Raw genomic sequence first — 15,314 nt, 5'->3', positions numbered from 1 at the left:
CACCCTTTTGGTTTTCACTCCTTTTTTTTTAACCTGATTAATTTTAAATTAAAAAAAAAATTGCTTACATAACTTCCAGTGTGCCATTCTGACTAATGGTAATGAAAGCCAGCAAATCTCAAAGTAAAACCAGTGTGAACAATGGTGCTACAAATGAAGAAAGAAGACACTTTGCAGAAAGTTGCCAAGAGAGGCTGTGAGATGCCAGATAAAAGCCAGGGATGTATCTGAGGAAACAAGGCAACTGCAAGAGATAAGAAAGCAGATATAGAGATTTAAGCTCAAGAAATAAAGCAGGTTTTTGTAAATCAGAACAAAGATATAGAGACAAAGATGAGAGAGAAAACCAGGAAAAACAATATGGAATTTATCAAGACAACACTGAACAAACAAAACAAAACTTGAAAGTATGGTAGTAGAAAGAAAGCACAAGAGAGGGAAATAACATTTTATTGCAGTGCTGGGAAAAAGACAGAACTCTGTAAGTGACAGGGCACAAATCATTAAAAGAACTGAAGTATTCTACAGAGACTTGGAGTCCTGCGTTTATAGCAACTAGCCAAGAAAAGAGTTTTTGCCTTCAAAAAGCACCTCTGAATTCACAAATGAATGAAATACATGGCCTGACCAAAGCGTACAGTAGGTCAAGGCACTGGCAGGCAGTTGCCTTTGATAATCCATGCAACAGCCTGTCAGACAGCAGTGAGCTCGTTCTGATGTCTGTTTAGTGTCCTGTATAAAAAAGAGCTGTTGGTTCCCCTTGCAGGAGATACTTGTCTCTCTTACAAAGGATACCAGGGCAGTTGGCACAACCAATTTTCTGAGCAAAGACGTTGAGAGATGAGTGGGCACAGAGATTTTTTTTTAATTTATATATATATATATATATATAATATGGGCTAAGGCATAGAGATATTCTGAATGAAGAACTACAGCATCACAGTTACAAACATTTAGCATGACCCCTGCTAGGAAGGCCATTAGAGACTGTTTCAGAAAATTTTAGCAAGCTGCCAAGTACATACACTAGCCTTCCACATTTGACTGTCAGCCCCAAGTATGACCATAGCAGCAATGTGTGGGATCAGAACAAAGGTCTGCACCTTTTTTTTCTCCAGCAGTGTCCAAATACAGGAGCATGTGAAGTATCTAAGATCAAGGGAGCATGTACAACATTTCTGTTGTCTTCCAGTCCTCAGCCCTTTGTCCCTCAGCAACCTACTAGACCAAAGATGGATTCTATGTATTCAGGAATCCTGAGGTTTCCTTTCTGCACTCTCGCAAAGCCTTCCTTTTAAGGCATGTAAAACTTTATAAAGAGATGAATCAAGGAGTGCTTTGGCTTACCTTCACGTAGGGTGAAAAATCACTTCTAACCTTCTCCAGCCATCATCATTTCTCCATCCATATAAACTAAAATGGTTTTAAGAACCTAAAATATCTTGTCATGGTCTTCAGAGATCATGTCTTAATTATTCTTTCCATATGTTGCATCTTCCCTCTAAACCTTCTCTGAATAAGAACCACAATGAACCACTTGAAAAAGCAAATACCACCAATGGTCCTTGTATCTGATCTGAGGACCAGTGGAAGGCAGTTTTGTATCCGTGTTAATGGTTCAAGGGGGGCAGATTTAGTGACAGAGGGAAGCAAAATGGAAAACATTTCTTTCAGAAAACGAAGGCAGGAGAGATTTGAGAGTACATTGAAATTAACTTATTTGGGCCTGATGTATGTGTAGAAATGCAATGCAGGTGTAACAGTATTTCTTTAATACAAATTTTCTGTACAAAGAGAAAACCAGAAGAGGTTCTCTCGACTCCTATGAAGCCCCATCATGCTGAAGCAGCCCAGCAGAACGGGCAGGAGATGCCAGATCTCCGACCAACCCTTCTTCCCTACTGTCTTATCACACCGGCCCAGGCTGCCACTGCACCAAAAGTGAAAGCCCCTTGGGGGATAGCTGCAAGATCTGCCTTCCTCTGAGCTACTTGGGTAGCTCCACTCTCCTCTTAATCTCTCTTGGAAGAGGTGATTTCTCACTGCCCTTATCTTAACCTCCATTAAACCATCTTTAATTCCACAGTGCCCCTTAATTTTAGCGAGATCAACCACAGATTAAGACACTATTCAGGGCAGGAGCGACCCTACCCTCCAATTTTGCCTCTAAGAATCAGAGCCTGGGACGTATTTCACAAGTATTTAACAGTTGGTACCCCTTCACAGATACTTTAGAGGCCAATCTATTTGTTTATAGTATTCATTTACCCGAGCCTAAGTAGTCAAGTGCTACCCTGCCTGGGGGGAGCACCAACAGTGGCAGAGCACTAATGGACAAACCCTTACAATGAAAAACAAGAGAAAACCAAGACAAAACACTTGCAAATCCTTAAATCTTCTTCAACATCACCTACAACCCTCTGCCACCAGCTCCAGGGTAATTGCTAACATGGTAGGTATGGGCTCCAATTAGGCAATCTGCAAGGGGTTAAACACCTGGGATGGATCTCGGCGCTTCTGCCGATTTTTGCCACCTACAGATCTGGTCTGAGATCTGCTGTTCTCCCGCGACAAACGCGAGAAAGAATACGTCTTATGCATCCTGTTAGCATTCGAGCAAACATCGTGTTTAATATTAGAAGCCGGTATGCATGTGGTTGCTTAGGAATGAGAAACATCCTTTTGCTATGCCCTCCGATATGCACAGGGTTGCTGTGGGATGTTTTTGTGCATTCTACTTGAGCAGTTACCAGGGTCTAGAGTCCACGGGAACATGACATTGTAATCTTGGTCATGTTTTATTTATGGGAAGTAGCGCAGCAGATAGGGTGTGTTAACAAACAAAGATGATTGCTTCAGGGGCACTTTCTCGTCCTGAGGTAATTAAGACAAAGTAGTTTCACTGGTTGGGGGATTCATACTGCAGACAACCTTTCCCTTGCTAAAATGATCTGCAGCAACCAGGCCAAAAAGGCTAAATCAGAAGCAACGTGGGTAGTGTTTTATCTTTGGTTAAAGGTGCATCATTAAATGGCACTGACATAAATTATACTTCTTAAAAATCCATATAGCATTAAAAGCTACCAAGAAGAAAATGTCATTCTCAGAAATGTGCAGATTTACAGCTGGAGAAATATCCAAAGAATTACTGCTGTAACCCAGCATCTCTTTCACTTCTTGAACTGAAAACAGTATCTGTCACCAAGGCCACCCTAACCACAAACCCTGAGAGATGCTGGCCTGACAAAACATGTAAACTCAGAGTCAGGCTCAGCTGTCAAAGAATCTCAGCATCACAAGGGAAATCTATTCCACCATCAAAGGTCACAACTCACAGACCTATGGCTGCTCACATTTGTTGGCTATTTGCAAAGTGTATGGCTGTGATCACAGCGTTGCTCCAGAGGAACAGACAGAAACACACACAAGCCACAGCACAGGTTTCACTGGGAAGTACACAAAGACTCTACTCTTTGTCCATTGCCTCTTCTCCCTTCTTTTATTGCTAGCCCCATCCCTTCCACTGCAGTGTGTCCAGTTAGAAAACTCCCCCCATCTCCTTCTCCCCCTCCACAGCAGGTCAGCTTCTCCTGGTTATGGGCGGGTGCCTTGTTTGGCCAAGGTCAGGCTGATCCCATGTGGTCTAATGCAGTCACGCTCTGCTCACACCGAAAGTGGAGAAGGGCCTTGCTTCCTGAAGTTTTTAGCTGGCCCACTGAAACCAACAGGACATTTTTCACTGATTTAGGCAATCTCTGGATGAAGCTTCTTTGGTGGAAAAAACCTAATTTCTTAGATCTTGAGACATAAAAACCATGCCATAAAAACATGTCTCCCAAAGAATGTCCCTTAGGATTAAGGAATAAGATCAAAGCCCACCAGAGCTGAACTTGGAAGACCTGCACAAAATTTCTGGTTACTTCATGGATTTTTTTTTGTATGATCTTCAACAAATAAATTACTTTTTCTGTGATTCAGATCCCCATTTGTAAAACAATTATAATAGGTTTTTCTCTTACTGTTTATACATGCTGCCCAAAGATATTAGGTCTCCCAAAAGCAGAGGTAACAAGCCCCAGCACTGTTCTTCTGGGACAGTTATAAGCATATGAGGCATTTCAGAGGCATCAGCTATAAAGTGATTCATTTTTAGGATTCCCCATCTTTCACTGATAGGCTACATTTGCTGTATAGGGTGCTTACAGCAGTGCTGCTGTCTTCTATCAGCATTAACCCAGAAGAGTGGTCTGCTCAAAGCAGAGACAATTTGAAAGGAAAGAATAAATACACCTAGTGAAACCTGACAAGTACCTTTCACACCTTTCCAGAGAAACACATTAATTGCCCCTTTTAACTGTCCTATGCTGATATTTTAAAATAGATCAATATAGTAAAAACCAGTATCTTGATTGCTTGAACCGTTCTTTTAATTAGGCTAATTTGCCTAATTTTCTCGGAGTCAATTTAGGGGCTAAAATCAGGTCTGCTGAAAGAAAGGAGAATTCTTTCAAAGGTTATGTTGCTTTAGCTTACACCAGGTCTGAATCTGGTCTGCAGGTCTTTTTTTATGTTTGATGAAACCTGGGTGAAGGCAAGATTGCCATTGAACTTCTCTGGTTAGTAAACATCAAAAAACCCAAAACCCCTTGCTCTTTTAAGATGCCATTCAAGGGAGCCATGGTCACTAATTTGTGAGGAAAGATTTGCTAAGGACTCTGAGAGTGACATAAGGTGAAATTCCTTGTGAAGGTGTAGTGGATTTGTTTCTTCTTCCAGATACTGTGGAATCCTATGATTCCCCACAGAGGGGAGAACACCTTTACAAAGTTCTTTTTCCTACTTGAGAAGAGTTATCTTCCTCCTTACTTTGGCTGCTTCTGCTCATATTTGGACAAATGATACTAATTATTCCAATATTTCCTCATCAAGCATACATGGTTTCCTTTGCTCTCTTTAGGTCAGCCTTCAAACTGAACTGCATCTTTTTAATTTCTTATGAGCTGAACCCATAGCTGGATGTCCAAAGTCCTCACCAATGCTGGGCAGAGTGCACATCACACAATTTACAGGCTACTCTGATTGATAAATGCTATAGTGGTATCTGTCTTTTTGCAAGAGCATATTGCTGTCTCCCTGTCACTTATGGTTCTTCATACCCTTTTATTTTTTTATCTGACCAGTGGCTGTTTAGTAAATTAGTCCAATATTAAGATCACTTTGAATACCACCACCAGCCTTCAACACAGATCCTTCACAACCTGGTTTGGTCTGCAAATATAATAAAATATCTTCAGTCTATCACCTAAGGATGTCATGAAATTAAATTTATTTGCACAGAACTGGCCCTAGTACTGACCCCTTAAACCTGCTCTATTTTGAGAATGTCTCCTCCAAGATGACTTTGTTGCCCTCAAGCTGCATGTGTCTTTCGCTTCCTGAACAGAAAAGGTTCCTTGAAAAGAAAATTGGGAGTGTGTAGTAATACAAGCAAACTGAGATATGATATTTGGCTGGCAGATACAGAGGCAAGCTGAACAACACTTTACTTGTAGGTATGCAGGTATTTCTGGTGTCCTTTATGCTCAGAAGATCTGAATTCATCTTTCTTTAAGCTCCTATTTCACTTAAGCAGCTATTATGTGGGACAACTGCAGAAGCAGATCACCAGACCCCTGGGCCAGAAGTGTTTCACAGATCCAGAAATTTCACTTGAGGCACAATTACCTGTACAAATTACTTCACATTAGCAGTTTAGGGAGAAATCAATGTCCAGTCTTGCCCAGACAGAGAAAGAAGGACTGAAACCTCATCTGTGGGAAAACAGCATGGTGAAGAGAAATATACTGATTTTACATTGAGGAATCATTCATCACCAGGTTAAAGTGGTAACATGAAATCACATTGGAATAACAGCTAACAAAAGAAGCAGTCTGAGTATGGAAAATCATGTGAACTCTCTGGCCAGGGTTTTTGCATATCAAGACAAGTATATACTTCTGGGAAAAATTGCTTGAGAGATTACATCAGACTGAAATGACAAAAAAGTTACTTCATTCTGCTGGCTGATCATTCACATATCTCACAGAAGTTCCTACTGACATGACAGTAGACTTAATTTGCCAAGAGTTACTGCTTTCCACTACTCACTTTTTTGAGGAATGACTTATTTATTGGGAACTGACACTCAGTATCACAAAGCAATCAGGTAATTTGGTTTAAAACACCTCTTGCTTTAAAACGTCTGAAGAACATGGTACTCTTTTTAAAAAATGTATCCAATATTAAAATAATTTCAACTCAACCTGAGTTGGATAGCCTTGGCACAACAAAGCAATGCTGATTTACATCAGCACATATCCCACTTTAGTTTGCTCCCCCACAAAGCAGAATTAGAAAATTCATTTCTTTAACTTACTACTAAAAAGGGGGGAAAATCAGTTTTTTAAATCCACATCTGGGAAGATAATCCATCTTCACAGACATAGCCCCATCTCCACTGGTCATTACCACTGTTCTGCATACATCTGCTGTGGAGTATCTCTGTGTGATGCATGGGCAAGACATTCTACAGCCATCATCACACATATATTGCAGAACAAGTTGTGCCAATTGAAATTATTTTTATCTGATCAGCTTGACCTGCCAGCAGAGAAGTGGTTAATCAACCTGACTTTGCACTAGGAACACCTATGAGAGCTATACTGCCATTCTTTTATAGAAAGAATAAACTATGGCAGAGGAGTAAACTGCAAATGTTTCACATATCAAACTTCAAAACTAGTGCATACATAGCAACATCTCCATCAGAGAACATTTTTTCAGGCAGAGACATGAATTTTGGACTAAAAATGTGTTTCCCTCAACAAGAAAGTTCATGTTTTTTGTCACTTGTAGATTGGGCATCTTAAATAGCTAAGGTTTCATACTTCAAGTCTTTGCAATAAACCAAATTGCACATCTAAATTTCAACCTCCTTTAGGCAGAGAGTGGTATCCACCAGGATGTCATTCCAAGAGTTTCATAGGACTATTGCAACACTTACAAGCCCTATTGATCTGAAGATAATTCTGCAGCCTTTCATATCCATTGAAATGGTTAAAACACTGTCTTGACCACATGCTGCTTACCCTGAATTTGCATTATCTGTTGGGTACAGTGATGGGTTTCTCCACCAGAAGCATGGGGAGTTAGGATTTATGTCTTTCTTTAGTAAAGATGAGGTTAAGCCACAAACTGAAACAGGATAGATCTGGCATTTCAATTCATCTAAAATGTTCAGACATTAAAAACAATAATATAAGCCATTTGAACATGAACAGAATAATACCTATGACAAGAATTATTTTCTAAAATAGCTTTGGACCACTGCCTTTTTTTCAATATTCATTTGAAAATACAAAGGTTGTTAAAAATCAGTGGGTCTTAGAACTCAAGTTACCTCAAAATGTTATTTAAAATCCCATTTCACTTAGGTATTTTGAAATGTCTAACAGTCCTATTCATCAATGATCCTCCAACACATTCCTTTCATCTGAACATGATTACCATGAGAAACATTATTTTCTCCCTTGTTTATATCTCTTAACATCTCCTTACCTCTCCCCTTCTAATTCTGTAATTGTGTCATTTCATTCTGTCAGTCATTTGGGAGTATTTTGCTGGAATGGTGCTTTTCCCTGTGAAGCTGCTTTATGTTACATCATTGCTAAGAATTCAAAGTATTCTGTAATAAGTGTCTGGATTCTGATTAGATTGCTTCAGCCACATCCCCAACAGAAACTACTATTGCTATCAATACCAATTTTCCTTGGTTTTGGTTCTGGTTCACATTGGAAATATATTATCTGAAGACTACTCCTTTGGCCTCTTTTTTCACTCCAACAATTCTTGTCAGCATTGCACCACAGAGAGTTAAATGAGAGTTTGTCCTCAGTTCTTTGTTCTGTGCTTCATGTCTCCTTGGCTTTCCTAATTTACTTTAGTTTCACTTTGTCTCTCTACATATCACCCTGTTGGGAAGACCTATTTAACATGGTGAGTGAAGTCTCACATGCAGTTTTATGTAGTTTTATATGAATTTCACATATGAATTAATAAATTCAGTGGGGGAAAGAATTATCAACATACCTCCTAGTGGTATTTTGCTACTGTGGAAATTTAGCATGCACCAAATTATCTTAGCTAGTCATTGAATTTGCTTTATGATCTATTGGTTTCTAGTGAAAAACAGCATTTTAGCTATTTTAATAGTGTCTCACAGAATGTTATATAGACATTGTCCACATGCAATGGGCACTCCAATTGTGATTTCTAGCAGGGAAGCAAGAGGTCTTCATTTATCATTGTAATATCTATTTTAAATCAGTCACTAAAGTGACTGGCAATCTTAAGAACATAATGTAGTGGACTAAAATAAGCTCAGTTACACTTTTCTGTTAATTAGGAGAAATTCAGATGAAACGACTATTATACTCTAGCTTTCTACAGGTACACAAATATCTAAGTTGGGCACAGAGAGATGTATACATTGGTTTTGCACACTTACACGCATCTAACATGTTGTTCATTGGATATTTATTCTTTAAGTTTAAAACATTTTTGAAGAGCAATTTTTTTTTTTTTTGCATTACTGTAATTCCTAGTCAGTTTTCAGGAGCAATTAAGTCATCCTTGTTTTCTTGCACATTCTCATTAGCTTTTATGTTCTCTGATGATACCTATGATTTCTACCATAATCAACACAGGCACTTCCAGCCCTATCTGAAAGTATAAAAGTGATCTTCACTTGCACCAGAAGTTTGCCACCAATATCCTGACAGAATAAGGAATAATTTAAAAGATACACATAGAAGGAAACCCGTGTCTAACTTTTGTGCAGAGGAAGTTATCTATTAATCAATACCTTATCTACATAATGCAATGGTCTCCTCATTAGTTTGGGAAGTAGAAGAATCAGAACAAGTTTTTTAACTAGTCTCACCATCAAACTGCAGTCCAACAAAGCCCTGAAATGTGTGTCCACTCTCAGTAAATTTAGTACCTGTTGTTAAAGCCATGGGGAAATGGACAGTGACAAGACTGGATGAAGAATCTTTTCCTATCAGCCTTTTTTTTTTTTCCAGTGTACAATTACATTTGATTCTGTTCTACATAACAGCTTGTTTAGGAAATGTACTGAAAGAAATAGTCTTGCATTGGTAAAGCATTGACAAATGGAGTGAACTGGTCTTTTGCATCTCTCACATGTGTGATCTCAGAGAATGGTGTGTCATCTGCTAGACAATGAAATGCATGTTGTCATTGAGTAGCTAAAGGTCAGTGTTTAGCTGAGCTAGGAGAATAATTCAGAGCAAATCAACTATTAGGCAAATGCTGCTTCTTTTTTGCTTACAAGTTGTCTGCAAATAGATCACAATTTTCTCAAATATATTCATTATTCAGAATTATTTCCTGAATGATTTCTGTGTGTAATTATTGGTCTGTTCACAAGCCTTTCATTTTGGGTGCTTGGTTTTCAAGCTGTTTTAATTGGGCGTACAGATCACATGGCATCTTTCTGTCCTTTGGTAGGCTAAATGTAACTCTTGGATTCTACTTTCCAATGGAAAAATCTCAGTTATTGTCTTGGAGTTCAATGACCACCACTGTTCTGTTGTATGTTCCTATCATTTATGTAAGTTTTATGTACATAAAACCACTAAACCAGATTCAAGTCCATGGAATACTCCTGATAATCAGGAGTAAACGTAAGTGTAAAATGAGTAAAAGAGGTAATATGGTGTACAACCAGTGTGAAGAATAAGGACCTTGAGAAATCGAATTTCCTTTATAATAATTTTTCATTATAATTACAATGCTGAGTTTAATTACCTCTCCTTTCATACCAAAGTTTGAATACATTGGTTTCGTTTGTATTTCACAAAGATTTTTCTAAGCCCTCTTCCTTTACCAATTATAATGGAGTTCTTGGATTACACAAACATGTGGGAAACAGGAGTAACCAATCCAAGGATGTCACAAAGAGACTCATTTAGATTTAGTTGTTTGCAGCTTTATTTGTGTGATTTTTCACATTTTCTCTGTCAAAAGGGCCTAATTCTACCTTTTTTCCCCTCATGCCAATGTATGTGGGTAATCATGGCTCTGACAGACAAGTTCTAGCATATCCAGTGGTGATGAGTTAAGGCATTACAACTTCCAGGAGGTCCAGGATTCTCCTTGCCAGGCATATATCACTTTCCCTAGCAGAGGCAGTAGACAGAGACCCCTTGTATCTCCAAACCCTCCCAGCCACAAGCTGCCATGCACAACAGTGGCTGCTGCTGCTAAATCTTCAAGCACCACATCAACATCTGCAAGGCCTGCAGCGTCTTTACAGCCGGCAAAATGACATGGCGGTGTAAAGCTGGAGTGAAGTCATGTTTATGGGGTGTCAAAAACACCCCATTCAAATGCAAACTGTACAAAACTTAGAAGTAAAATGTAACAGCCCTCACAGCTCACTTCAGAAGGCATCCAAAATGAACATGGCATTTGGGAAATTATAGCGTGAACTATTGCCCAATATAATTGTCAGCGTCGGGCTCTGATTTCATTTTCACTGTTTTTTCATGAGTGCAACTTTTCAAAGCCTGTAACTTTTATATCACTCTGAAGTCTTGATCCAGCAAAGCGCTTACACACATACCTAAATTTAGACTGTAGATTCAGGGAGCCTGAGATCAGGAAAGGACCATCTGTAGGAGCTCTTCTGTAGCACACACCACTTAGCTTCCCCTCCTGACTTCTGAGTTGAGCCAAATACTTTAAAGTCCAGGAGCAGTTCTTTTGAAATGAATTTCAATTACCTGCCTGCTTTGAATCAAAAGCCTGCTACATGGTTTGTTGGACCAAGGCCTCCAGGAAACCAGAATCTGGTCTCCAACACTCCAAATCTTTCCTCTGCTTTCCAATAATGGTTTGAATAACAATTCTCTTATTTAAGATTTCCATGCATTAGCTAACAGGTTGGCTTGATAAAGAACATCAGGACAGTGAACTGCCTGTAGCTGTCAGCTCTATCCTCAAAATGCAAATTGTGCAAAATTCTGCCTTTGAATGTTCATGTCTTTGTCCCTAGCTGAGAAGGAGGAGCAGATGTTTAGCTGCAGTTACATTTTGGTACTTCTCACATAATACAGTCTGTGGCCCAAATTCAGGTCCTGGTTGAATTTGTAAGTGTTCTCCCTATTTGCATTGGCATCCAAAAAGCAGAACATGGTAACAAACCTGAGTGCATACACCATACGGTTACATTTATAGGGAGAGAAGGGAAAAAACACGAGCAAAGCACTTCTCAGCACCTTCAGAAAACTGAGGTAATGGCCCCAAACATAACACAATTTTGCATGAGAAATCTGTCTATTTCAAGCATTATTCTACCACTTTCTCTTAAGACCCCTGTTCAGGAAATACCTTGCATTCTATTTAAGTCCAAGGGATGTAAGCAGGACTTGAGCATCTGCTTAGCATCATTCAAGATCTCACATATCCTTCTCAAACAAGATTTCTCTCCTGATGGACTCCCATGAGAGCTGTCAGAAAATATGGCAGGAGCTCTATCATCTGTACTGAGGCTTCAACCCCTTGCTCCTTTCTTTTTCCCCTTCCCACCCCTCCATCTCAAAAAAGCAGGAAAGACAAGATTTGGAGATCAAGTCAAATGTCCAATTTATTTTTATAACTTGAAACTGGAACAAACGTTGTTTTGAACGAGCGTACAAATGAAATGGTAGACACATGCTGAACTCAACATTGTGACAATAAGGGGAAAAAAAAGAGGCCAAAAATCTTGTACAGAGAATAAAAGGAACAATAAATATTTCACTAAGCCATATTGAAATGACCTCCAGCCATCTCAACATTTTATCCATAATAAAAAAAAAAGTGCTCTCGTTTTTTAAACAGAGCACAAATACCAAGCAATAATAAATAGTTCCAAACTTGTAGTAAAAGACAAAACCTCCAAGTAAACAACAAAAGCTCATACAATAAGTAATAGAAAAAGGTAATAAAAATATTTTGCCTTGCCGGTACAAATGCAAACAACTTAAATCAATGTTACTTTGCTTTGCAGTTCTAAAATACAAAGAGCACCATAAAAATGAGTTTGCCTGTGATAAACAAAACCTTGGACTGTCTTTTACATAGGACTGGGATGAAATGCTGATTTTTTTGACCCTTTCCTTAAAAATTTCTATTTTACTTTCCAAAATCAGGTTTCTGCACCTGTCCTGTTGCCAGGGAGTCAACTGGAGTTTTGTTCTGGACTTCAATGGCAGCAAGACTAGACACAAGGAAAGTAATAAATTCAACCTTAAAACTAAAAGTGTGAAAAGAACTATGGCAGCATTCTAGCTATGTCCATGTTATATTGTGCTTATGGCCTAGTAAACTACGGCTCTTCTAAGCAAGAAGAAAAGGAGGGCCATTTCAGTATCACTACAGTCTGCAGAAACACAACCCTTGTGCTTTTGGGTGACTTATTGTTAGTTTCAGTGATCTAAGTCGCAAAATTAGACAACTGCTGGTGTTAGCTATCCTGGATAATTAAAAACGACAGTGAGACTGAAACTCCTAAACAATTTATAATAAAATGAAAAGTGAAATTCTTTCTTAAATCAATGAATTATTATGGACTGAAAATGTGCAGTTAACTTCTGATCTTTGCTGCACTGAGGGAAATCTAAGAGATTCTTCTGAGTTCTGTGGATTGACTGGATTTGTACAAAAGCCAGAGATCTGAATTTTCACCAAAAAGTGAAAATGTGCCTTTAAGGGACCACATTCCAACCTCAGTTATGCTGGAATAATCCAAGAATAAGAGTGATGAATAATTCCTGATTTATATCAGTTTAATTGAGATACAGAATTTGTCCAGAAGACTTAAGGGTGCGACATTCAAGCCAGGAAGGCATATATCTATCTGATAAGGTGGACCAAATTCTCCCTACTGTCACACCCATGCCTCTCCAATTGCTCCAGTGATTCTGTAACGATGAAAGCAGAATAATTTGGCATGGCAATATATTTTTTTTTCTTGTTTGAAGTTTTACCGTCATTTTCTGCAAGAGCGGTGATCATTTTCTCCTCCCCTTCACTAAAGCATTAGTGCCTCTTCTGCCACGTCTTCCCCTCGACCCAAAAGGGAGAGAGTGAGAGAGAGAGAGAGAGAGAGAGAGAGAGAAATAACTGCAAATAAGAGAGACATCAAAAGGTACAGGATTTCATCCCAGTCCCTCAAACATTCAGAAATTTATGGAATGTACATTTAGAAGTGAACAGCAGCAAAGCAGCTAATAACATGGACTGGCAAGACCTGTACACGGAGTCGATCCTGTTCTGACAGGGAAGAGGAGGGCTGTGCCTGGACTAATTTTACTTCAACCCGATTACAGCTGTACCAACAGCAGGCCTTTTCACCATTTTATGTCAAAGTGATGCAGCAGCTCTCACTTTTTGCTATAAAAAGACTTTCTTCCAGAGGGCAGTGGCAGGGTGTGAGGAGCAATGAGTGGGGGTTGGCCAGGAGACAGAAGATGTATTGGACATCTTCTTGTTTGGAAGGAGGGGAAGAAATCTCCTCTCTCTCTCTCAAATCTGCAGGGAAGCTGTGGGATGTCACCCCAGACACCTTTCCAGGAACGGAATTTCTTTTCATACAAATAGGCAATATCCATCCAGCCTGGTTCAACCATACCTGGTAAAACCTTGATGCAAGGGGTCCAGGCAACTTTGAAGTTATTTAGAGCCCTGTGGGAACAGCACTTTTTTGTAGGCCATTTCTGACAAAAAAATATATATACAACTAAAATTATTTGTGAACAACAACAAGAAAAAAAAAAGTAAAATAAAAAAGCACTTAATTATTTTGTTTTGTTTCTTTTACTCAAAGGTCGTCTAACAACCCCCTTTTTTCCTGTACAATAAGGACTTCACATACAAATTTTTTTTTATTTTTGCAATATTTTATCCTGCCAAATTAAAAAAATATATTATGGCAGCCTGTTTGTTTGTTTTTATTTTTATTTCCAAATTCACTAACAAAAAGGTACATTAAATCCCTTTAAAAGGACAAGCGTACAGTTAAAAAATTACAAGCTTCAGTAAAAATACAGCAAGTGCCTACATCATATGAATCAACCAATATCAATATCCATTCCAGAAGGGGAAGGAAAGGGGGAAAGGTGAGAAAAAAAGAGAAAAATAGGTACAGGTCAGAAACGTGATTTTTTTTTCTGCAAAGCAATAACAATATTAAGCACTTTTTTCTACATACTTTTTCTACATGGTGTAGCAATCACCTTTTAATCCCCGAATACAAGATTCTATACATTTTTGAAATAAAAATTCAACACCCAAGGCAGAAAAAAATTTACTAAAACTCAAGACTTTACAGTTACAGTGACAAGAACAAATTTATAGACCCACCATTTAAATTTTACTGCAACATTTTCAAGGAAAAAAGAATTTTTTTTTTTTCTTTCTGGTTTTGTAAAATGCCCAGGCATTCTCCATTATTACAAATACTGGTCCACTTTTACAGTAATCAAGAAATTTTAATATATATAATATATACTAAAACCCCGTCACCAAAAGAAAACAATATACACATGGCCATTATGGCATTTTTTTAATAACCTATTAAGCAAACTTTGAAAAAAAAAAAGATTGCTCAAACACACATACACACAATTTCTTTTTTACCCTTGTATGTATTCAATACTGTAAACGTATTTTAAGACAGAGTGCACTAAATTTAACTTTTAAAAAAAAAATTAGCCGTTGTTCCTGAATTGTTTTTTCTCATTCAATGATAGCAACTTATAATTTGTGTCATTTGAGTTTTAATTCAGCAGTAAATCATTTCCATTCCATTTCCTAAGCAGCGTTGTCCTGAAAAAAAAAAAAGGCTGAGAATAATTCAGCTAATGTATGTCCGAAGTTGTGCTGGGTATACATCTTCATTTGATTGGGTCTTATGGCATTTTCATGTCCACTATCTTCAACCAGTAATTTTTTTTTTTTTAAGTAAATGTGGCTCTTTTTTTTTTCTAAAGAATGTACTTTTCTTGTTTTACTTTTTTTTTTAAAAGTCTTTCCATTTCACAAAAACATTTTGCATTTGTCTCAAGAGACTCAAATAGGAAGATCAGTTTTCAAGGCACTCACGTCAAATTGAATGGCAGTAGAAAAACTGTCCAATAAATTATTTTTATTTATTTTTCTTTATAGTGCCAGTATTGTGAATGCCATGCTTAGCAACACTGACACTT

This window comes from Passer domesticus, chromosome 6 (genome assembly GCF_036417665.1).
Source record: "Passer domesticus isolate bPasDom1 chromosome 6, bPasDom1.hap1, whole genome shotgun sequence".
Lineage (NCBI taxonomy): Eukaryota > Metazoa > Chordata > Aves > Passeriformes > Passeridae > Passer > Passer domesticus.
Note: the sequence above shows the minus strand (reverse complement) of the source record.